The sequence below is a fragment of the Macaca mulatta genome, chromosome 15, assembly GCF_049350105.2.
Source record: "Macaca mulatta isolate MMU2019108-1 chromosome 15, T2T-MMU8v2.0, whole genome shotgun sequence".
Lineage (NCBI taxonomy): Eukaryota > Metazoa > Chordata > Mammalia > Primates > Cercopithecidae > Macaca > Macaca mulatta.
The window spans coordinates 45804272-45828883 of NC_133420.1; the positions used below are offsets into that span (position 1 = coordinate 45804272).

A 24612-nucleotide genomic window follows, 5' to 3' on the forward strand; every position below is an offset into this window, starting at 1 on the left:
TTTTGCTTCAGCACAATTTACTGACTGCTTTCACATCAAATTTAAGACCACTAAGCTCAAATGGATCCTTAGTGCATTATACTCGTCTCCCTAATCCAGTGACTCTCAAACTTTTCTGTACATCAGAATAGCTTGTTAAAATACAGACTGTCCGTCCTCACCCCCAGAGTTTCTGATGCAGTATGTATGTCTGGGATGGATCCCAAGAATGTGCATTTCTAACACATTCTCAGACGATACTGGTGCTGTTGGTCCAAGGATCACACTTTGTTCAAATCCATATTTACTCTCCCACTTTCCTAACTGAACATCTCTTCAAATCTCCAATTCCTTTTGCCCCATCCTCCCTCTTACTGAGAAAACAGAAGCAAGCAGCAGATAATTTCCACATGCTCTCAATGCCGCATCTACCTGCCTACCTCTCTTGACACCATCCCCTGCTTGATCACTCTGTTCTATCTGTAAAAATCTTCCTTGCTTTTTTGCAAACGCATCAACATTGTCCCCACTTCAGGGACTTTACACTGGCTGCCTGGAATGCTCTTCTCCCCAGATAGTTACACGATTTGCTTCTTCACAACCTTTAGATCTGCGTAAGTGTCTCCTTATTAGAAAGGCCCGCCGAGACTACTGTACAAAAATTAGCAAACCTCCCCTACACATGCCTGGCACTCCCTATGCCCCTTACACTGAAGTGCTTTTCTCCATGGTACTTATTATCACCTGACAGTATACTTTGTTGTTTATGTATCCATTATCTATGTTTACCTACGTGGAGAATTTGGGTAGAAGAGAGGTATAAACAGCCGAATTCTTTGGAATTAAAGCGATTTAATGATAAGAGAAGAGACAGTATATGTAACCCATTTATCTGAGAAACCCGTGAAAGAGGGAAACAGGGACAAGGAATGGCAGGCTCAAGCAGAGATTTCTTAAGATGCAAAGGCAGATCTGAAAGCACAGGTGCCAGGATCAGTGTACAGAGAAATTTTAAACACGATGAAGACTTAAAAGGATGTGTGGGAATCAAGACGGCTTAAATATCTCAGAGAATTGGGCTCGCAGAGATTTTTGCTTTTGCTTTTAAGGCAGGTATCTACTGAGAGTTGACTGTATGCAGGGCGCTATGGGGAAACAGTTCGTGCTCACTGTGACATTTGATTCAGTTAATCTTCACAACAACCCTAGGAAGTAGGAATTACCATCCAGGCCTTTTTGCACACAATCAGAGACATCCCACTGACAGATCTGCCCACTATAAAAATACAACACCAGCTTCTCCTCCCAAACAGTTTCATCCTTCCTTTCTCCCTTACCTTACTTACAACTGATCTAACAAGGTCTCCAACTCCAGGGTCTTGTGCAGTCAAAGATCTTAGGAGCAAATTTGTGTGGAAGGGGCTGAACCACTTCCTTAAGCACTCAGATGGTTATTAAGCTGCCTACACGGGTAATGAACCGCTTATGCTCAGAGAATCCAGAGGCCACCCTGACCCGCACAAACCACCTCTGTTGACCGACTCCCAGTGTCTTCATGTTAATTCACCCTCTGTTGAGCTCTTGGAGCTATTCCACATATTTTTTCATCACAGCGGCTTCTCCATATCTTTTCTTCCCAATCTTCTTAGTTGCCCAATTTCACTCTCATCCCCTCCACTTTCAGGAAAAGCCTCCATTCACCAAAAACAGAGGGCACCCAACAGAAAATGTTTCAACCTCTCTTTCTTCCACTTCAAACTTTCAACTTATTCTCAGGAATGTTCTTCTCCTCTACTGAATCACTATTCCTGGAAATGGTGATAAATGTATGGCTTCCTTTTCAACATCCATAATCCTTTTTGCCTTACTTTACTTATTACACTGACTCGCACCTCCCAAACAATGGTGAAAATAAATGTCCTCATCTTGCTCCTGACTTCACCTGCAGGCCTTCAGTGTTTCCTCATTTGGACATCTTCAGTGTTTCCCCATCAAGAATGGGCCTGGCGGGAGGCCGAGGAGGGTGGATCACCTGAGGTCAGGAGTTCAAAACCAGCCTGGCCAACATGGTGAAATCCCACCTCTATTAAAAATACAAAAATTAGCCGGGCATGGTGGCACGCACCTGTAATCCCAGCTACTTGGGAGGCTGAGGCAGGAGAATTGCTTGAACCTGGGAAGTGGAGGTTGCAGTGAGCCAAGATCGTGCCATTGCACACTCCAGCCTAGGCGACGCAGCAAGACTCCGTCTCAAAAAAAAAAAAAGAATGGGCCTGGCTTGGCTTCTTACAAGGATGCTTATTTTAAATGTCTCAAGGATAGAAATTCTCTGTGATAAGCTTTCTCCATACACTATTCTGCTAACACTGACCAAAATAAATAAATAAAATAAATGTATCTACATTGCTCTTTTTAAAATTTTTTACCATATGTTATCTTTCGAGGCATTTTAATCACAAGTCAGCTATTTCTTGAAATGTTTTAGTATCTTCTTTATCAAATAATTTTCTTTCTGAAATGACTATAAATGCAGGCTATGTTTGCTCATTTTGCAAAAGTACTATATCAGTGAATGGCCTATAAAAGTGAAAAAATTTTAAATTGAACCACATAGTTTAACTAGCGGCCAGCAGGGCCAAATAGTCTTATAAAAATCTTACTTAAAAAATTAGACAATCAGCTTTATGGTACAAACCAGGCAACAGAAAACCGATTTCAAAAATAATCCTCAGATGTTTAATAATGTATATTTTTACAACATGACTTTCAGCTGTTGTTTCACCTTTTAGCTAGGCTGAATCTGATTTTAACCATGCTTCTGGCATTGTATATATATGCAGGGAGCAAATGCAATCTATTGAAGCGAAGCAGTGTGTGTAAAAGGGCTCAATTAAATGGTGGAATGTTTCTTGTAAATTAAAGCCCTATTGAATAATCATCTTCCATGCAAATTATCTTTCTTAGGGTGTTCCAACAATGTGCCATCATCGTATGTAGCTCCTTTAATACATGCTTATTTGTAATGCTTGACATAATGAATTCTCCCTCTTTATTCCCTTAGAAATGAGAATGAGAATTTAAGCTTTTTAATTTTTCCTTGCTAGACTGCCTTTGTGAATACACTAGTAAGACACTATTTTTTCATAACCTACAGTGCAGAAGAATGATTTAACTAGATGCATACTAGTAGTATATTTGTCCAAAAAAGCAAGTTAAATGGATTTCTGATGGAAAAATAGCACGTTAATCTCTCCTTTCTCAAAAAAGTAAATTTTCCCTGGAAGCTCAGAAGCTCAGACTCCTAATCCTTTTCAAGCCTGTAAGGTTTCTACTCTTAAAAGAAAGTCATATGCTAAAATGTAAATACACAAAACAGAGACTGTTTGCCTAATGCATCAAGAGAGTTCACATATCTCCTAAAATGTATACAAAATTATAGGCTGTATATATAGATATGTATTGAATAAGAAAGGAGTCCAAAGATTTTATCCAATTATCAAAGGGGTCAAAAACCCACAAAAATATTTAGAATTACCGCATAAAGCTAAAAGATAGAATCTCGCTTATAATCTCAGCAGTTCAGGAGGCTGAGGCAGGAGGACTGCTTGAGCCCAGGAAGTCAAGACCAGCCTAGGAAATACAATGAGACCTCATCTCTTAAAAAAAGAAAGAAAGAAAAACAGATACAGTATCTTAGGGTTATACTTTGATCTTATAGGTATAGATGTTTGATTGATATCACACAAAACAAAAATTCCCATTCAAAAGAACCAAACTGGCCAGGCACAGTGGCTCAAGCCTATAATCCCAGCACTTTGGGAGTCCAAGACAGGAGGATCACTTGAGGTCAGGAATTCAAAACCAGCCTGTGCAACACTGTGAGGCCCTATCTCTATAAAAAATAAAAAATTAACCAGGCATAGTGGCACATGCCCATAATGCTAGCTACTCAGGAGACTAAGGCAAAAGAGTAACTTGAGCCCAGGAGTTCGAGGTTACAGTGAGCAGTGATCGCACCACTGCACTCCACCCTGGATGAGAGAGAGAACTTGTCTCCTAAAAAAAGAAAAAAAACAAACCTAAACCTAAAATACTCAGTCAATTTCACACATCTTTCCTACACATTCTCTTATATGCATACGACATATCAACCTAAGCCCTGAAAAAAGTGACTGGCAAAGGATACAGGGGCTATTTGAGAGTCATATGCCACTCCTTGGACCACAGCCTAGCGCATCGGCAGAGAGTTGGGATTGAAAGACAAATTCAGTGTCACAATTTCATGCTTCATCTGGGTCTCTGTAATGTATGGCCTCCTTCCCTCTACCCACAAATACTTCTAAAAGTCCTTAGCTTAACTATTAACTAAATCATAAATTTTGAATTGCACTTAGAAAATTTTTCTCAGAGGTCTAATGTAATGGCCTAGAAATATTCCAAGTTCAATTAAATACCACAATTGCTACAACAGCAATGACCACGGAGTATGTAAGTATCTGGGTCCCGTTATGAACTCACTACCAAACCTAACACACTTCTAGTTAAGCATAATCTCAGGTTCTATTCAGAATTAATATGCCCATAGAAACCCTAAATTACAACCCATGACTCGGCAAAAAAAGGCAAAAACTTTCTAATAAAGCTAGTGTGGCAGAAACACTGCAGACTATATCTGCATGTATCCAGCTGTGTTTACCAAAAAAAAAAAAAAGGCAGCAGTTTGAGCACATAAAGACCTCTGAAATTTTAATACTTAAGAAAATAGTATCAGCACTGCAAAAAGATTCCCTATTTTTTCCAGTAAAAAAAGTAATAGAAACTTGTGCAACCCCCAAGTACCCAAGTAGTCACAAACATGTATAAACACGTAACACATCAGGGACACACTACACATATAAAATTATCCTTAATTATCATGAAGAAAAAACATTCTAACATTTGTTTTTTTGCTTTGTTTTGTTTTGAGACGGAGTCTCGCTCTGTCACGGAGGCTGGAATGCAGTGGCGTGATCTCCGCTCACTGCAAGCTCCGCGTCCCGGGTTCATGCCATTCTCCCACCTCAGCCTCCCGAACAGGATTACAGGTGGGATTACAGGCGCCTGCCACTACGCCCGACTAATTTTTTGTATTTTTAGTAGAGATGGGGTTTCACCCTGTTAGCCAAGATGGTCCCTATCTCCTGACCTCGTGATCCGCCCACTTCGGCCTCCCAAAGTGCTTGGATTATATGCCTGAGCCACCGCACCTGGCCTCTAACATTTGTTTTTACAAACTGTCACAGTACTCTAAGTTAAATTTCATTTTTCTCCATACTTCAGATTTTACCAAAAGCTTTACCCTACAGCAGTTCAAAAATTATAGAAACAAATAATTTGTTCATTCTTAATTATATTCATTATATGAGTTCAGTGGTCTTCTATCTCTTTGATATTAAGGGACACTCAAATGCTAGAATTTGGCGACACATTTCAAAGGAAAGGGGTACATGCTCACTCTCTGTTCTCTATTTGATCCCCCTTCACTGCTGTTTGTCAGTTTAAATCGAACTTTTTATTGCCCTGACCTATATACTCACAAAGCAAAGTTCTTGCCTGCTCCAGTAAACAAGCAATCTTTCCTACAGCTGCCTGGACCCCATGCTTTTGCCTGGACCCCATGCTCTGCCTTTCATCACACATCCTGTCCCACCTTTCATCACCTAACCACTCAGGCCGTTTACCTAAATCACAGGATTTCTCCAAATGAAATGAAAGTAAATATCCTTTTCAACAAAATTTGATAACCATCTGTGAAGTGCTACAACAACATACAATTTGAAACCACTATGCTAATTAAAATTAGCTTTAAAATGTTCTTAATACATTACTACATTGCCTGCAAAGTCAAAATAGAGACATATATAAACTTTACACCATACAATTCAAGGATTTGTTAAGCTTAATTTTCTCTGCTATCTAGTGTTCAAATATACTCTCTTCTAGATATTTAAGCCTCAGTAATAATATAACCAATGTGCCTGGCACTGTACCCACACGAATTCATCTAATCCTCATGACAACCCTATAGGCTATATACTTAGTATTATACTCATTTTATATATGCAGAAACTAAAACACTGAGAAGTTATGTACTAATAAGGATGAGAAACAGGATTCAAAACCGGGCAGTCTGAGTCCAAAGTCTGGTCTTAACCAGGGTGCTAGCCTAAAGAACTCATTATTGGAAGAATAAAATCATGTCATTTTCAGCAACATGGATGAAACTGGAAGTCATTATCTTAAGTGAAATAAGCCAGGCACAAAAAAGAACTATCACATATTCTCACACATGGAAGCTAAAATTTTGACCACATGGAGGTGGAGAATGGAAAGACAGATAACAGAGACTGCGAAAGATGAGTGAGGGGACCAAGGGGAGGTTGAAGAGAACTGGTTTAAAAGGTACACATAGAATAAGAAGGAATAAATTCAATGTTAGATGGCAGAGTAGGGTGACGATCTTCAACAAAAATGTATTGTACTCCAGCAACAGACATGCTAAATACCCTGACTTGATCACTACGTATTATACACATGTAACAAAATTTTACATGTACCCCATAAATTTGTATAAATAAAAAATATATAGACATCTACACATATATACATATACATACGTACATATATATATAATATTTCATTATTGGCATCATATTTGCTATAGTGGTTTTGGCGCTGAGAAGATTTGCACAAAACAGACTCAGATTTCATCATTTTCAAAGATTTTCTTGTCATAATCTTATCATAAAGATAAGATTAGGTAAATCATGAATCACAAAAATCACTCCAGTGCTGGATAACCTGATTAAATGGCGATGAAACATACAATGAAAAGGAACTAGAAGCTAGAGTTCCTTCATTTCTCCAGATCATTTCCCCATCTGTAAAATAAGGGGATTAAAAATAGATAATCTATTTTTAATAGATAAAAGGCAGGGCATGGTGGCTCACGCCTGTAATTCCAGCACTTTGGGAGGCTGAGGCCAGCAGATCACCTGAGGTCCGGAGTTCTCATGAGACCCGCCTTGCCAACATGGCGAAATCCCGTCTCTACTCCAAATACAAAAGTTAGCTGGGGGTAGTGGCATGCACCTGTAATTCCAGCTACTCGGGAGGCTCAGGCATGAGAACTGCTTGAGCCCAGGAGGTGGAGGTTACAGTGAGCCAAGATCGCACCACTGCACTCCAGCCTGGGTGACAGAGTGAGACTCTGTCTCAAAAAAAAAAAAAAAAAAAAAAAAAAGATAATCTCTACAGTTCCTTCTGGTTCAAACCCTGAAAGATTAATACATAATTAAAGAGCCAACAACTCCTTAGATGATTTAAGACACTGTTGCCCACCATCAATAAAGTCAGGTTACAATCAACTTGAGAAAGACCTAAGTACTTGATTTCTAAGGTATTAAAAGACAGAAATATGCAAAATACTTCGTCTTTAATTATGCTTTTTATTATAAAATATAACCAAATTATAGAAAGTATGGCAAATATATATATAATTTATAACCCCAGCACATTAACACTGTTAGCATTTTAGGGTATTTTCTTCCAATCTTTTCCTTATGCATAGCTTTGCATGATAGTCATGATCAGGGAAGGAGGGAAAATGGGAGAAGAAAAATTCTTTTTATTTCCTACTTGAACAATTTTTAACAGGGATTTTTCATTTTGCCAGAAGGTTCTACATGATCTGCCCTACCCACTACCACCAGCAATTACCTGTCCAAACTCTTGCAACTCTCTTCCCTTGAAGCTCTCCCCTCCTTCCCTCTAGTGTAGCCCTTGATTTTTTTTTTTCTTTGAGACAGGGTCTCGCTTTGTTGCCCAAGCTGGAGTGCAGTGGTATGAACACAGCTCATTGCAGCCTCAGCCTCCCTAGTAGCTGGGACTACAGGTATGCACCACCACATTTGGCTAATTTTTTTAATTTTTTGTAGAGAAGGGGTCTTGTTTCCCAGTTGGTCTCGAACTCATGGGCTTAAGCGATCCTCCTGCCTTGGCCTGCCAAAGTGCTGGGATTAAAGGAGTTAGCCACCGCAACCACCCAGCCCTTGAAATTCTTGTTCCTAGAACATATCAGGGCACATTTCCAACTGACCCTTTGTGCTTGCCGTTCCCTTTGCCTCAAATGCTCTTCCCCCAGATACCTGCATGTCAAGCCCTCTTACTTATTTTAAGTCCTTACTCAAAAGTCACTTTCTCTGTGAAATATTCCTTGGTAACCCTAATCTAAAATGTCAAGACCTTACCCTGAAATATTTCATATCCCTCTTTCCTGCTTTTCTTCTTCCTTCTTAGCACTTACCCTTTACATGTTATTTTACTTGTTTCTTCTCTATCTCCACTACTAAAATTTAAGCTCTATGAGGGCAAGTATTTTGTTTTTACTGATTTCCTAATATCTAGAAAAGTACCTAACACACGGTGAATGCCCATTAAATATCTGTTGGTTAAACAGTCCCTATAATCATCATTGTAAACGGCTAGATCCAGTTTTATCAAGGATTTAGCCAATAATTCCCCTACTGATGGACATACTGGTTACTGCCAATCTTTTACTATTCTAAATAATGCTCGAATGCAGGGGTCAGCAAACTTTTTCTGGAGTAAGTCAGATAGTAAATATTTTCTGCTTTGCAGGATCTCTATCATAACTACTCAATTCTGCCACTGCAGCACAAAAGCAGTCACAGACAACAAATGGTGTGGGGTTGCAGCAGACAAAATTTAGACTGCTTCACTGAATGTTTTTGTGCATGTATCTCTATCTTTTCAATTATAATTACTAGATAAATTGGTATAAATATATTTATGGCTCTTAACATACTGACAAATTGCTTTTCAAAATGATAATCATGGAAAGCGGGACAACTAGAACATTTACACACCGCTGGTGTCGGTGCCAGTATAAACTGATATAATTACTTTGGAGAACACATTAAAGCTCAGCATATATACCCTATGACTCAGCAATCTGTCAGGATATTTATTTTGTTTCAGAGGAATTGTGTTAGATACTGGGAAAAGCACGAGGAATAAATAATGTCTTGTTTATTATTTGAGTACTAGTCACATGTATTCAATTTGTAAGTTAATCAACTATACACATTGATATGTTCATCTTTTGTAAGTATATTATACTTCAAAGTTTTATAAGAAAACAAGGATGCCATATTCCCATCAGCAATACATTGAGAATAACTTCCTCCCCTCCTCCTTTCTACTTACCACACAATGGGTATTATTTCACTTTATATTTTTGCTAATTTGATAGTGTTTAAAAAAAGCTTCTGGATTGCCATAGTATTTTGTCTGTGATTATCATGGAGGCTAAACATTTCTCTTCTATAAATGGCTCTTCATTTTATTATTCATTAGGGTTTTATTATTTTTTTGTAAATCGTGAAAATAAAACAATACAAGGTCATAAAGACATCAACTCTTTGTCTATCATATTGCTGCAAGTATTTTCTTTTTGTTTGTTCTTTCAAGAAAGAGTGATTTTTAGTAGGGCCTGCTCCATGTGAGCCCCCATGCTGGACCCACTAATGAACAGTTATTAGAAGCCATAGATGGGAGTTGGGGTCTAGCATTAGGGTTTCGAATCTTGGCTCTTCTGTGCAGTCTGCTGTGTGACCTCATGCCCTTCCTGTCTCTCTATGCCACAGTTTTCTCTGCCTGAAATGCTTGGCTACCAGCTCTGCAAGGTGTTGGTTCCTCTTTATTTTTTAAATCTGAAATGGAAGATTTTCTTCTTAGAACAATTGAAGACTTGACTGAAAGAGGCCTTCCTTGTTACTCTCCATTGCAGCCCTGGTTGGCTGCCTTCTTGGCAGCGTTCTCACTTTTCAACTTGGTTTTATTTTGTTTTTTCAAGAAACAGGATCTTGCTCTGTTGCCCAGTCTAGAGTGCAGCGGCGCCATTATAGCTCACCATGGTCTTGAACTCCTGGGCTCAGGTGATCCTTCCACTTCAGTCTCCCAAGTAGCTGGGACTATAGGCATGAGCCATCATGACTGATTAATTTTTCTTTCTTTTTTTTTTTTTTTTTTTTCTGTAGAGACAAGGGTCTTGCTGTGTTGCCCAGGCTGGTCTCAAACTCCTGATCTCAAACAATCCTCTCACCTCAGCTTCCCAAAGTGTGCTCCTTCCTTTTTAATGCCATTGTTTTATTTAAAAAATAAAGTTTTTTGAGTTTTTTTGTTTTGGAGACAAGGTTTGGCACTGTCACCCAGACTGGAGTACAGTGGCATGATCACAGTTTACTGCAGTCTCAACCTCCTAGGCTCAAGAGATCCTCCCACTTCAGCCTCCCACCTCAGCCTCCCAAGTAGCCAGGACCACATGTGCATGCAACCATGCTGGGCTTTTTTTTTTTTTTTTTTTTTAGAGATGGGGGTCTCCCTATGTGGCCCAGGCTGATCTTGAAACTCTGGGGATCAAGCAATCCTCCTGCCCCAGCCTTCCAAAATACTGGGATTACAAATGCGAGCCACCAAGCCCAACCAAGTTTAAACTTTCACATGGTCAAACCAACTAACCTTTTTATCAGTGCACCGTTTTTCTCAAAAATATTATACAGAACTACATTTTTTTATATTCAACAGAATATTGTTTATTATGTAATGTGCAAGGACATGCTTATTTCTCAAGCCAATAGTATGTTCTTAGATGACTAAATAAAGTAACTGTAAAATATCTATTTGATAATTAACAGGAAAGCATCAAATAAAAATAATACTAAGCTGACCACGGTGGCTCATGTGTGTAATCCCAGCACTTTGGGAGGTCAAGGCAGGAAGACTGCTCAAGCCCAGGTGTTCGAGACCAGCCTGGGCAACACAGTGAGACCTTATCTCTAAAAAAAAAAAAAAAAAAAAGAAAAGAAAAAAAATTAAATGGTATTAAGGTTAATTAATAGGATAAATTTTGACACCAAAAAAATAATTTGTAAAGCCAGGCGTGGTGTTTTGCCTGTAATCCCAGCACTTTCGGAGGCCAAGGCAGGCAGATCACTTGAGGTCAGGAGTTCGAGACCAGCCTGGCCGACTTGGCGAAACCCCATCTCTACTAAAAATACAAAAATTAGCTGGGCATGGTGGTGCACACCTGTAATCCCAGCTACTCAGAAGGCTGAGGCACAAGAATCGCTTGAACCAGGAGGTAGAGGTTGCAGGGAGCTGAGATCGCACCACTGTATTCCAGGCTGGGCGACAGAGTGAGAGACTGTCTCAAAAATAATAATAATAATAATTTTATTATGAATATATACTTTTCAATGGATATATTCATATTCATTAACAAAATTCAAAAGGAAAATATTTCTAAGACTACACTATCATATGACCCAAACTTTTAAAACAGAACATTCCTTAAAATGCTGCCGTGAAGGTAGAACGGGAGTATCTTCAGCTAAAATTTCACAGAAATCTTCAAAGGCTATTTACTATAGAAAACCATATGGAAGTTTCTAAAGACAGAACTACCACAGTAATCCAGCAATCCCACTACTGAGTGTTTATCCAAAGAAAAGAAAACCAGTGTAACAAAGAAATCAGTGTATCAAAGAGATGATCTGCACCACCAAGTTTATTGTAGCACTTTCACAATAATTAAAACATGGAGTCCAACCAAATGTCCATCAGTCAATTCACGGATAAAGAAAATGTGGTGTATACATACACAATGGAATACTATTCAACCATAAAAAGGAAAGAAATCCCACCATTTGCCACAACATGGATGAGCCTGGAGGACATCATGTTAAGCAAAATAAGTCAGGCACAGAAAGATAAATGCCACATGTTCTCAGTCATATGTGGGAGTAAATTTTTTTGAGCTCATGGAAGTAGAAAGTAGAACTGTGTGTATTAGAGGCTGGGAACAGCAAAGGGAGAGGAGTGGATAGAGGCTAGTTAACAGATAAAAAATTACTGCTAGATAGGAATGAGCTCTGGTTCTGTAGCACTGTAGGATGAATATGGTTAACTACTATTTATTGCATATTTTCAAAAGGCCAGAAGAGAGGACTTTGAATGTTCCCAACACAAATAAATAATAAAATGTTTGAGGTTATGGGTGTCCTAATTACCCTAATTTGATCATTATACATTGTATACACACATTGAAATATTACTCTGTATCCCAAAAACATGTAGAATCATTACATCTCAACTAAAAATAAAAGGGGGAAAAAATCACTCTACACATAAAATTTATGCATTTTATGTAAGTTATACCAACATAAAAGAAACTTTAAAAGAATCTTCAAAGGTTGTTTAAACAAGATTTTGGTAAATCCGTTAATTTTATGGATTTGTAAGTTGGATTGATTGATCCTTCCTTGAATTGGCTGTAGTAAACTAGACTAAATTTATTGTAAAACTTCAGAGTTGAAAAACTTAAGCAAATTTTCCAGGGAGGGAAAAGAAAAATTTCTCTGTATCAGCTTGGGTTCATCCAGATGCCAGAAAAGGATTCCTTTGGCAGATTTCTAAAAACGACTGAACCGCCACCTTTACTTAAGCTATGTTTAAAGAACATCTTTACTAAAAATGATTTTAATCTTGTTTTCTCCAGGAGATAAACTATAGTTATATGGTAAATTCACTAATGTAGAACTCTTTGTTTTCAGAAGATGTCAGATAAAGAAAGTCAATAACTGTACCAGAATTGTCATGAAAATGTTAACAACCTTAGTCATTTAGAAAAGAATTAAACTCCCTGCAACAAATATGTATTGGCTTATCACTATAAATCAGATACACTAGAAAAGCTATTACTAATCAGATTATTGCATATCTTACCCTTTCTTGCCTGATGGTATTTGTCCCCTTTGACCAATTGGGAAAATAAGTCTTCCAATATAACAAAAAAAACCTACTTAAAAATAAATAAAGGACTCCTAAGCAAGCAAGACAACAGACTCAAATCTAATCATATGAATATGTTAGAAATGGTGGGGGGAGGGGCAGTGGAGAGGCTGGTAGAAACAGAAACCTAAAAAGGTGGTAAAACTGTATTGAACCTATACAAGTGAATACCACTGAAACTGGAAATCTGAATAAGAGTGGTGGATTTTATCGACGTCAGTGTATTCATTTGCTAGGGCTGCCATAACAAAATACTACAGACTGGGTGCCTGAAACAACAGAAGTTTATTTTCTGACCATTCTGGAGGCTAGAATTCTAAGATCAAAGTGCTGGCAGGCTTGGTTTCTTTTGAAGCCTCTCTCCTTGGCTTGCAGATGGCCTCCTCTTTGCTGTTTCCTTTACAGAGTTTTTTCCCCTGTGTGCATGTCCCTAATGTCTCTTTTTGTGTCCAAATTTCCTCTTATAAGGACACCACACTGGATTATATTAGGGCCCACTCCAACAACCTTATCCTAACTTAATCACCTTTTTAAATGCTCTAGCTTCTAAATACAGTTACATTAAGGTACTGGAGGGTTGGGGCTTCAACATACGAATTTGCAGGGACACTACTCAGCCCATAAACCGTCAATATCCTGGTTGTAACATTATAATTTTGCAAAATGTTACCACTGGGGGAAGCTGAGCAAAGCATGCAAAGAACCTCTCTGTATTGTATCTTACAACTGCAAGTGGACCTACAATTATCTCCACGGGAAAAATAAAAACACCCACAGATAGGAGGATAACAAAATAAGTGAACAATAACAAAAGACAAAATGTTCAACAATATCAGGTGATAGGACAGTCCTATGGACACCAGATAAGTAGGCAGGGCTAAAACGCCCACAAAAATAGAACCTACACAGAATAAGCAACTGAGCAGATGAAGGCAGAAAAAGGAGAGTTCTAGTGATTCTAAGAGCTGGGAAAGAAGAAATTACCATCAAAAAGAGAGGATCCTTTTTAAGTGAAATTGTATCTAAGAACAACCAGTAAAGTTTCTGAGTTTCTGGGGGAGAATGCAAGACCACGAGGACCTAAGAGGCTTTAGGAAGAACACTGTGGACTAGAATCCAAATCAAACAAAGAGGCAGGAGTGGGAATAAAGGAAAGAGATACCCAAAGAAGGTTAATCTCAGAGAACATCACAGAGGAGGCCACATCAACATTGAAATATACACTCAGAAAAAGGCAGCAATAAGTGAACTTGCTAATATTTTACAATTTCACAAACAGAACCCACTTATGTAACCAGCAACCAGTTCAAGAAACAGAACCTTTCCAGCAGCCCAGAAGCCTCTACTTTCTCTGTTCTCGTCAATACTCCCCCAAGGGTAGCCCCTATTCTGGCTTCTAACAGAACAGAATGATTCTGCCTGCTTGAGGACTTTCTATATATGCAGGCATACAGTGTAAGCTCTGCTCTGTCTGGCTTCTTTAGCTCAACATATGTCTGTGAGATTCACACATACTACTGCATGCAGCTGTAGACTGTTTATCATTCTCATTGCTCTACAGTATTCCGTTGTGTAAATATACCATGATGTATTTATTCAATCTGAGTCAGTTTAATATTGCTGTATAACAAATCACCTAAAAATTTAGTGGCTTAAAACAACAATTTCTTGTTTCTCACAATTGTATGTTTTCTGGGTAGTTTCTCCTCTGGCTTTCCCTGGACTTGTTCATGTGGCGACTTTTAGCTGGAAGGAAGGTCAGCTAAACTACAAGGTCAAAGATGGCCTCACTCACAAGTTTGTCAGTAAGTACTGGTCATCGGCTGGGCACCACGATTCTCTTCCATGTAACCTCTCCTACTCCCGGACATCCCTATATAGTGGTCTCAGGACATTATTCCCCGGAGGACGTAAGCACTGATCAAGCTTGTGTTGCACAATGCTTGCAAATGTCCAACTGGCCAGAGCAAGTTACACAGCCAAAGTCAGACTCACTGTGGAAGGGAACAACAATGACTGATGGCCATTTGGACAGATTTCAGTTTGAAGCAACGACAAATGTGCTGTGAGCATTCTAGTCCATATATTTGGGGAGTATGGATCATAGAGTAGAACTACTGAGTCACAGGATTTGCAGCATATGTCCAGCTTTAGTAGATACAGCCATAGAGCTTTCCAAATTGCTGTACCACTTTACATTTCCATTCCAATTTACACTTCGAACAGCAGAGCAGGAGAATTTCAGCTACTCTACATCCTCATACTTGGTATTTTTTATTTTTCTCATCTAGCCATTCTAGTGAGTGTACAATGGCACCTCATTTTTATTTTAATTGAGTGGCCGTATTTTTAAAATACTCCAGCTAAGCAACAAAGGAGAAAATCTTCAAACCATAAAAGCAGGAAAACTATATTTGCCAATTTCCACCTCCATCACAGAAAGCTTCTCCAAAAGTACAGGTAAGACCATCTAATTTAAATATGACCAAGAGAGAACAATTAAAAAGTACAGTAAGAAAAAAGATGAGAACTGTAACATATTTCAAAATGAATAAGAGAAATTAAGAAAATAGCCAGGGACAGTGCCTCATGCCTGTAATCTCAGCACTTTGGGAGACCAAGGCAGGAGGATCACGAGCCCAAGAGTTCAAGACCAGGCTGGGCAACACAGTGAAACCCATCTTTACAAAAAAAAAAAAAAAATTCAGCTGGTAGTGATGGCACACATCCATAGTCCTACCTACTTGGGAAGCTGAGGTGGGTGAATTCCTTGAACCTTGGATGACAGAGAAAGGCCCTGTCTCAAAAAGAAAAACAAGAAAAAGGGGAAAAATTTTTAAATGATAGAAGCTATGGAAGAACAGCATAGATCAGAAATTGAAAAACTAAAAAACGAATCTTGCCAGATAACGAGAGGATGTACAATAAGAAATGACAAAGTTCATGACAGAACAGGAAAGAAAAAACTCAGAAAGGAAGTGAAAACTAGCAAGAACACTAAACTTGATAGATAGGTGCAGTGGCTCATGTCTGTAATCCCAGCATTTTGGGAGGCCGAGGCAGGTGGATCATTCGAGCCCATGAGTTTGAGACCAGCCTGGGCGACACGGTGAAACCCTGTCTCTACAAAAAATACAAAAATTAGTAGGGCATGGTGATGCACATCTGTAGTCCCAGCTACCTGGGGCTAAACTGGGAGGATCACCTGAGTCCAGAGATGTTGACACTGCAGTAAACCACAATGGTGACACAGCACTCCAGCCTAGGTGACAGTGAGACGGTCTCAAAAAAAGAGAGAGAGAGACATAGATACCACAGAAGATACACTGAAGGCACTAAAGCATAAAATAGAAAAAAATAAAGCAAATATAAAAAGTAAGAATAATATTAAGGTATAGATATAAGAAGATCCAACATACATATAACAGGAGGCCCAAAAGAGAGAAAACGAAAATAATGGAACACTACTAAAAAACTATAATTGATGAAAATATGAAAAAACATTTGAGCCAATGTAATAAAAAACACTATGTATCTAGGAGAATTAACAGGGAATGGCTAACAGACATTCTAGTAAAATTATTGGCTTTAAAGATGAAGAAAAAGCCCTTGGGTATCTAGGCAAAAAGATAAAATTAAAGAAAGAAAATCATATTGGTATTAGAGTTTGACAACACATTTTACCAGAATAGAATAGGACTCAGCAAACTAAGGCCCATGGACCAAATCCAGCCCACTGCCTGGTTCTGTAAATTAAGTTTTATTGGAACAGTCATGCTAGTGCATTTACACACTATCTAGAGCTGCTTTTGCAATGCAATGGCACAGTTAAGTAATTGGGAAACCTATGACCCACAAAACCTAAGATAATTATTATTTGGTCTTTTACAGAAAAAGTTTGCCAACTCCTGCAAGAGAGTAACATTTTTAAAGATACTTGAGGGGGAAAAAAATGTGAGTCAAGTATTTTTATTCAGTCAAAGTGACCTTGAACTATAAAAGCCACAGATAAACAGTGTTAAATATGAAAGGCAAGGGATACATTTCACATGAGCCACTTATAAGAATTCAGTGAACTTCAGACTACTAAATGATTACAGAAGCCTTACCATAAGGACTTCTGTTGCACACTGAATACACTTAACTGTAAAACTAAGACTAACGCAAAGGTAACACAGTAGCACGATTCGCATGTGGCAAACAGACAGAATTGAGAAAACTAGGGGAACAAGAACTGACTGACCCAGGGGCTTGATTATGTATGGAAAATGGGATTAAGAATAAAGAAGGAATCAGAGATAACTCCTAAATTTCTGGACTGGGAAAATGGATGGAAGGTGGTACCAACTCACTCAGCTAGGGAATAAAAGAAAAGACACAGATTTGAAGAGGACAGTAAGTCTGGGGCATGTTGAATGTGAAATGTTTGTGGAAAATTAAGTGAATATATCCAGTCATAGTAGGACACAAAGATGTGCATTTCAGGAGGAAAGCCCTGACTAGGTATTAGATTCAGGAATCATCAGACATGTGTGAAAAGACCAAATAATGCATAACTTACCATGAGAGCAGCGAGATGAATAGCTGAAAAAAAAAAAAAAAAAAGGCACCAAAAGAAACAGGTCCTCAGAACTCAGAAGAAAACAGCATTAGTGCTTCCACTGAATTTGGCCACAATAATATTCTCTAGTATTCCAAAACAACTATTAAGAATTTTGGCCAGGCACAGTAACTCAGGCCTGTAATCCCAGCACTTAGGGAGGCCCAGATAGGAGGATATCATGAGCCCAGGAGTTCAAGACCAATCTGAGCCACACAGGCTCATCTCTACAAAAAAAAAAAAAGTTAGCTGGGTGCTGGGCGTGCACCTGTGATCCCAGCTACTCAGAAGGCTGAGGTGAGAGGACTGCTTGAGCCCAGGAGGTTGAGGCTGCAGTGAGCTGTGATCACATTACTGCACTCCATCCTGGGCAACAGAAAAAGATCCTGTCTCAAAAAAAAAAAAAAAAGGATTTTGTACTTTAAGTCATTCAAAATAAAGCATTTAAAAACAATGAATACGAAGAGCGAAAAAGCAAAAAGCCTTTATCTATTCTTAATGACTATATATAGAGCTGATCATACTGCTATGTATTTCGGCCTGGGACTCAAGTGACAAATTGACAACAGAGTAAAAAAGACATAAAAGATGAAACCGCTACAAAATTCCACAAGTGGAGTGAGGTATGTATGTACATATGTAGGGAGGTAGGTACATATGGGTGAAAGGCAGTAGGCAGAGGGGTGGACTGTGTTACGGGATGAACTGTATTCCTCTCGAATTCATCTGTTCACATCCTAAACCCTGGTACCTCAGAAGTGTGACTTATAGGGGAAGTAAGGCCTGGAATAGAGGTAATTAAGGTAAAATGAAGTCACATGTGTGGGTCCTAATCCAATATAAGTGATGTTCTTAAGAGAAAATTAGGACATACACATACACAGAGGGAAAACCAAACGAAGACACCTTAGGAAGACAGCTATCCATCAGACAAGAGAGGCGCTTTAGAAGAACCCAACCCTGCCAACACTTTGATCTTATACTTCTAGCCTCCAGAATTGTCAGAAAATAAATTTTTGTTGTTTAAGACAACCAGCCTGTGATTCTTTGTTATGGCAGCCCTCACAAATTAATACAAGCTGAGAGGAGGAAGTAGTCCTAGCTGGTTAAGAATTCACACATATTGTCAACTCCATCCCATAAATACGAAGTCCTATAATAGAAAAAACGGTAGAGCTTTTGATACATGGTGATAATGCCTTAAATCACACAAGGAAAATATTTTTTAAATAATTAGTATTTCCAGAGGAAAATATAAGAAAAAACTGAAAGGATATAATATTTGCAATTAAAAAAGGACAGAAAAGGTTAAAGTAATATCAGTTTTGAAGAAAACCAAGAATAAAAAGAGAAGTCAAGCAAGATGTATCCTATGCGTGAAATGAAAGTTAACCAAAGAGTAAATGAATCATCTAAAAACAACCCAGCAAAGCAAGGGAAAGCAATGGAAGCAACTTTGGATAATTATTTAGAATTAAAAAGAGTTGTATTTTATTTTAATGTTTAGTTAATGAATTCCTTGATGATTAACAAAAAACATTTTTCAGGCCTCAAGTGAAAATATATTTCCAGTAGGTTTTAATGGAACTTTGGTTCTTTGCAGGTTTCTTAAGGAAAAAAACAACAACAAACAAACAAACAAAAAAAACAGCTAATAATCACTAGCCATTCCACACATACTAGTTTTTGTCCTATGTCTCGAGCTAAAGAGGCCACAGATTTCCAGAGGAGAGTAAGGTGGAGGAGAAAGCTATTCTCTAACTTGCAGCAACCAAGGGGGGACTTGCTCCCTGGTGCTAGGTTGGCCAAAGTTCATGCAGAGAAGAAAAAAAGCTAGAACAGAAATTCAGCATTTTATGGTAAGATTTTTAACGTTTTTAAACATTGCTTCAACGTTTTAACATCTTCTTAAACTTTTTTAAAGTTATGGTTGGACGTGATGGTTCACACCTATAATCCTAGCACCTGGGAGGCCAAGGCAGGACGATCATTTGAGTCCAGGAGTTCAAGACCAGCCTGGGCAACACCGCAAGACCCCATCTCTACAAAAAATAAGAAAAATTAGCTGAGTGTGATGGCACATGCCTGTAGTTCCAGCTACTTGGGAGGCTGAGATGTGATCCCTTGAGCCCAGGAGTTTGAAGACGCAGTAAGCTATGGTTGCACCACTGTATTCCAGCGTGGGTGATAGAGTTATGACCACATCTCTAAAAAACACAATGTTATATCTCATGTCAAAGTTGTATAATTTCTCTTTTGATACATAGTTACTTCCTTTCAGTATAACAATATCACAGTTGTCCTAGACAAGGATTCTTTGCTTTCTATATATTATTTTCAAGTGTGATAATACGTTTCTGAAATACATCTTCTTTGTCACTAGAGCCATTAGTATTACCAGTATGAACACTAATGGTAAAAAGCTCTCCAACTGTTTTAAGTGTAAGACTTTGCAAAACAAACTTGAATACGGCTGCATAATTTGCCTTTCTCCAGAAAAGCCTATTAAACGTTGTTGGCATTGGATACAAAATCAAATTCAAAAATTTGCATTTTCAGTACTTTTGGTTTCTTGACCTTTATTTGAATTTGAGACTAAGCTTTACCAAACAACAGAATTTACACAGTAACTAGCCAACCACAGTCCTCATTATGGAATCTATGCAGTGCATTTGTTACCTAGGAAACGGACCAGAGCACAGGCAGAGTGCAATTTCAGTCTAGCAAAAGAATTCTCCAATCATGCTAGTAAATAAAGTCCATAAATCAACTAATCAGAAGCAAAGTCAAGAAGTATCACGTAAGAGTTAAGCTCAATGGAAACTTTTTTAAAGGAAAAGAAACCTGTGGGGCTTCCTCAGGCAACTATGGAGATCTCTGAAGTAAATATTATGAGCAGGTTTCTTTACAAACACAAACTGTCAGAAAATAAACTGTTCAAAATAAATGGCTTCTCTCCAATCTTCAGCTTCTCTATTTTTGACAGTACTTAAGAGAAAAAGCTTCTTTAGAGCCAGCCTCATACATCTGGTACCAGAATATTAATCCAAGAATGAAATCTGCATTTTCGGCAAGCAGCATGGGGTTGGTGCTGTTGTTAAACAATGCAGGATGATGATAACGGCTGGAACGAGAGGTCACTGTCCACACCTCTCACAGCGGGACCTGCTTCCCCACTAGGCTACAAAAAAATGTGAAAAAAAGACTTGAAAGTCACAGATCTATCACAAAGAATAAAATTGTTACTTTTCAGCTTTCCATTTATTACTAATGAAAACACTAGTCATTTGAGCATTCTAGTTAACATAAAGTGGCCATTTTAAGCTTCCTGTAATGATACCACATTGATAACCAATAAACAGGAAAATGCTAGAAAAGTCCATGGATTTTAAAGCCTATCAAATTTAACTGTGGACGGCTTAGTGTTGTTTTAAAAAGAGAAGTTGGTAAATGTCAGCTATATTTAAAAATCCAGTTTTATACAAATTCAAATTTTCTGGAAGTAGCACGTATTTGTCAAAACAAGTCAAAAAATTTCAAACATGAAAAATGAAAAATAATTTATATGCCTTCCTGAACACCAACTTACCAGAAAGGAAATCAGTTGAAAATACATAAGGTTCTCTGGAATGCTTCTGATTACACTAAAATATTATTGCTAATCATACAAAAACAAAAAATTAGTATCTACTTATCAGTCAAAAAAACACACAAAAACATAAACAAAACTAGGGTGTTATCTTTTAGCCAGCCCACATAAAGACTACACTGATGATCTCAGAAAACAGTTAGGCACAACTACAACTTTGCCAAAACAATTCTCAGTACAGGCCACACTCTGTTAATGCTTAGTTACACAGTGACTCTTTGTTAAATCTTATCACTACCACTGACAGCCTTGTAAATATATAAATAAGCAATTCAATTATTAGCTTATCTTTTTTTAATACTTTAAAGAGCTAAGGAAGAGTATGTATACCTAAGTGCTGAAATTCTGAGAGTGGTCTAGAACTCCATTCCTGGATTCGCGATAAAGCCTGATCAAATTTCAGTACCTCTCCTCTTTGGGCTATTACTATGAATGGAGAGGGACAAGGAACGCTAGTCAAGGGCCTACCAGAGCCACATACTGAGCTCTGTGCCTCTGTGCAGAATTTAAATTCATTTACCTAATGCAGACTGGAAGTCAAAGCAGAAACCAGTAAAATTTTGTCAACTAAAAGGGATTGGCTTGATCACTGCTAGGTTTTAAGTAATGTGTGTATAAATGTACACTCCAGGCATTTACAGTATTAGGCATGCAATAATATTAATCTGTTTAACTGGGGCAAGAATCTAGGATAAATTTTTCTCCTAGAAAAAAACCACTATTTTAAGCATACTAAACTTTTTATAATGACAAAAATCAGTTTGTCTTTAAAAAAGTGCATTAAATTGTACAGTTTTCTAAATTTTAAACCTTAATGAAAATTTAAATAATACATAATTTTCCACGTTTTTCCTTCAAGTTTAGATGATAATGCTTTTTGTTTTTTTAGGAAAACCTCCATTTTCTACATATGACTGTCTATATAATTGTATGCATGGCCCCCAAAACTGCTTCTTCGTTTTTTTAATTTCCTGGGTAACTGTCAGACTTAAGTTTGTCAATATAAATTCTCACACGGGGGGCAAAAAAGAGTTTCCAGAACTGAGCAGTAGATTGAGATTAATACAGTTATAAATCCATACCTGCATATTAAAAATCTGAATCTGTAAAATTTATTTTCTGGGTGCTTATTCAACCTCGTTTATCATTTGAATATCTACAAATACACAGCAACCGTTAATGAAGAAACTTAGCTAGCTAATCAAATAAGACAAATCAGAAACATTACCCTACCGTATTTTTCAAAACACGGTATCCATATCCATGCACAACCGAATCGCTGGGTTATATACATAGGATAAAATAGGAAAAGCACAATCCTAGGGGGAAAACTCAATTCTGACATTTATGATTTCATGGGTTGTGAAAGATCTCATATCTTAAATCAGTAGAAATAAAGGCTTCAGCCTGAACGGAAAGCTAGATCATTGTTTATTCCACTCCAATTTAACCTCCACCATGCAAGCTGTCACTACCTGACTGGCTTGTTAACTGTTTATTTCGTCGGGAGAGGATTCCGTCTTGCGAATCCTAACAAGTACGGGAAAAAACAAAACTTTACTCCTAAACTTCAACACACACACACACACACACACACACACACACTAAATATACATAATTGTAAAAATCACAGCCATGTTCATTTTTTAAAGTCTCCATCTAAAACCTTAAAGAAAAAAAAAAAAAAGACTTGAGGGAACCAAAAACATTCTTTGATTTTGGTTTGACGTTGCTCAGTCCAACCTCCTCCTACCCAGGGGAATACATTTCTCGATATATTTGATAACAAACACAAATCACTGTGCGCAGCCTCAGATGGGGGTGGGGGACGGAAGAGCCTTTTGGAGAAAGCCCTCCTCCGTTAGAAACAATAAATAAGGGAGCGAAGCCATGCACGTTCCTTCACACACGCCCCAAACGCACCTCGGCGAGCCTCCCGAGGAGGGAAACTAGTGGGGCAGAGCCCTGAACCATCTCTCTTTCTCCATAAGCATCTCAAGACTTGGAAACTAACAGGACAGACCTTTTCTTCCTCCTTCCCGCCCTCCTTCCCACCTCCAACAGACCCAAGAGCAGAAGCAGGGGCGCCAGCCCCACGCACTGCGCCTGCAGCCGCCGCTGAGACCCGAGCTGCCGGGCGGCGGGGCGGCCCGGGGCAGGCGGACTGGAGCCGCCGCCGGGGGTCTCTGCGCCTCGCACCCCCAAGCCCGGCGCTGCCGACGAGCGGCCGCCCGGGTCCCTGCCCTTGCTCCGGCCTCGCTCCCCCGAGAGGAGACAAAAGGAAGGTTCAGCCGGGTCACCGCGCGGCCGCTGACGGGGAAGCAGAGTCGACCCCTGCGCGGCCGCCCCCCACACAAAGGGGCTCCCCGCCTGGGTCGCGACGTCGGCGCGCTCGTCCCCGCCCAGCGCGCGGGCTCTCACCCACCTGCAGGTGTCTGTGCGTCTGTCCATAGGAACGCGGGCGGCGGGGGGGGCCTGCGGGAGCCGGGCAGCCCGGGCTGGACGGGGCGGGCCGGAGGGGCGCGAGGGCGGGAGGAAAGCGGCCGGAGGAGCGGGCACCGAAGGCAAAAGGCGCGGGGAAGGCGCCCGGCGGGCGACGGACCGAGGCGCGGGGCGGGGGGCGGGGGCGCCAGCCTGGCTCGGCCGACCGGCGCGCGCCGCTCCGTGCGCCCCGAGCTCCGCGCGCCCGGCTCGGAGCGCGGCGGGCGGGCAGGGGGCGGGGCGCGGGCGGGCCGGGGCGGGGCCGGCGGGCGGGGCGGGGGCTCGGACCTGGGGCTCCAGCCGGCACCGGAAACGCGCCGTGGTCGGCGAGACCCACAGGAAGTGTGTAACGACACCTCCTACGGCACGCACCAAGCTTGCAGTCGTCGCTGCCCGGAGGAGGTGTAGACCGAGCCTCCTGCTGCACACACGCGCGCACGCGGCGGCTGGCGCGCTGCCCCTGGAGGTTTGGAGCAACCGGTCCTCCGCGCGCACGAGCTCAGTCTCTGCTGCCCCGACAGGTGTGGAACCCGCCATCCCCGCTATGGTCCGAGGAAGTGTGCAGCACCGCCCCCTGCTACACGTCCCGGGCCCGCGGTCCCCGATGCCCTCCGGAGCTCTGTGCACCTCCACTGAAATGCAAGGAGCAGACAGAACCTACACCGTCCGTGAGGTGTGTGAGTCCCCTTATAACGCATTGAGTAGAGTTACCTCTCCGCCCAGGGATGTGCGTTAACACTTTCACCGAGATGCTATGTACAGTCCACAGTCACACCCTTATCCCATCGAGGGAGCGGGGATGCTTAATGACACCTGAAATACACTAAAACTAGGTCCTCCAGCAAACCAGGGACACAAGAGCACCACCTACACGACTCAGCACAGCAAAGCTGAAGCTGGACTTACTAGGTGCTACCAGGCTTGGTCCACCTTTATTTTACCTAACACTTACATAGTACATGCTGTGTGCCCACAGTTTGCACTGAGTACC

At 40.0% G+C, this 24612-nt stretch overlaps 1 protein-coding gene across 2 annotated transcripts in view; it reads right to left on the reverse strand.

Moving 5' to 3' along the window:
- Positions 1 to 23856, reverse strand: part of KIAA1958 — a 174621-nt gene extending 150765 nt beyond the window's left edge. For both annotated transcript variants that reach the window (XM_015116996.3, XM_015116995.3), the window contains exon 1: positions 23566 to 23856. The gene's annotated coding sequence lies outside the window, so the exon portion shown is untranslated. The remainder of the gene's footprint in view (positions 1 to 23565) is intronic.
- Between the last annotated feature and the right edge of the window lie 756 nt (positions 23857 to 24612).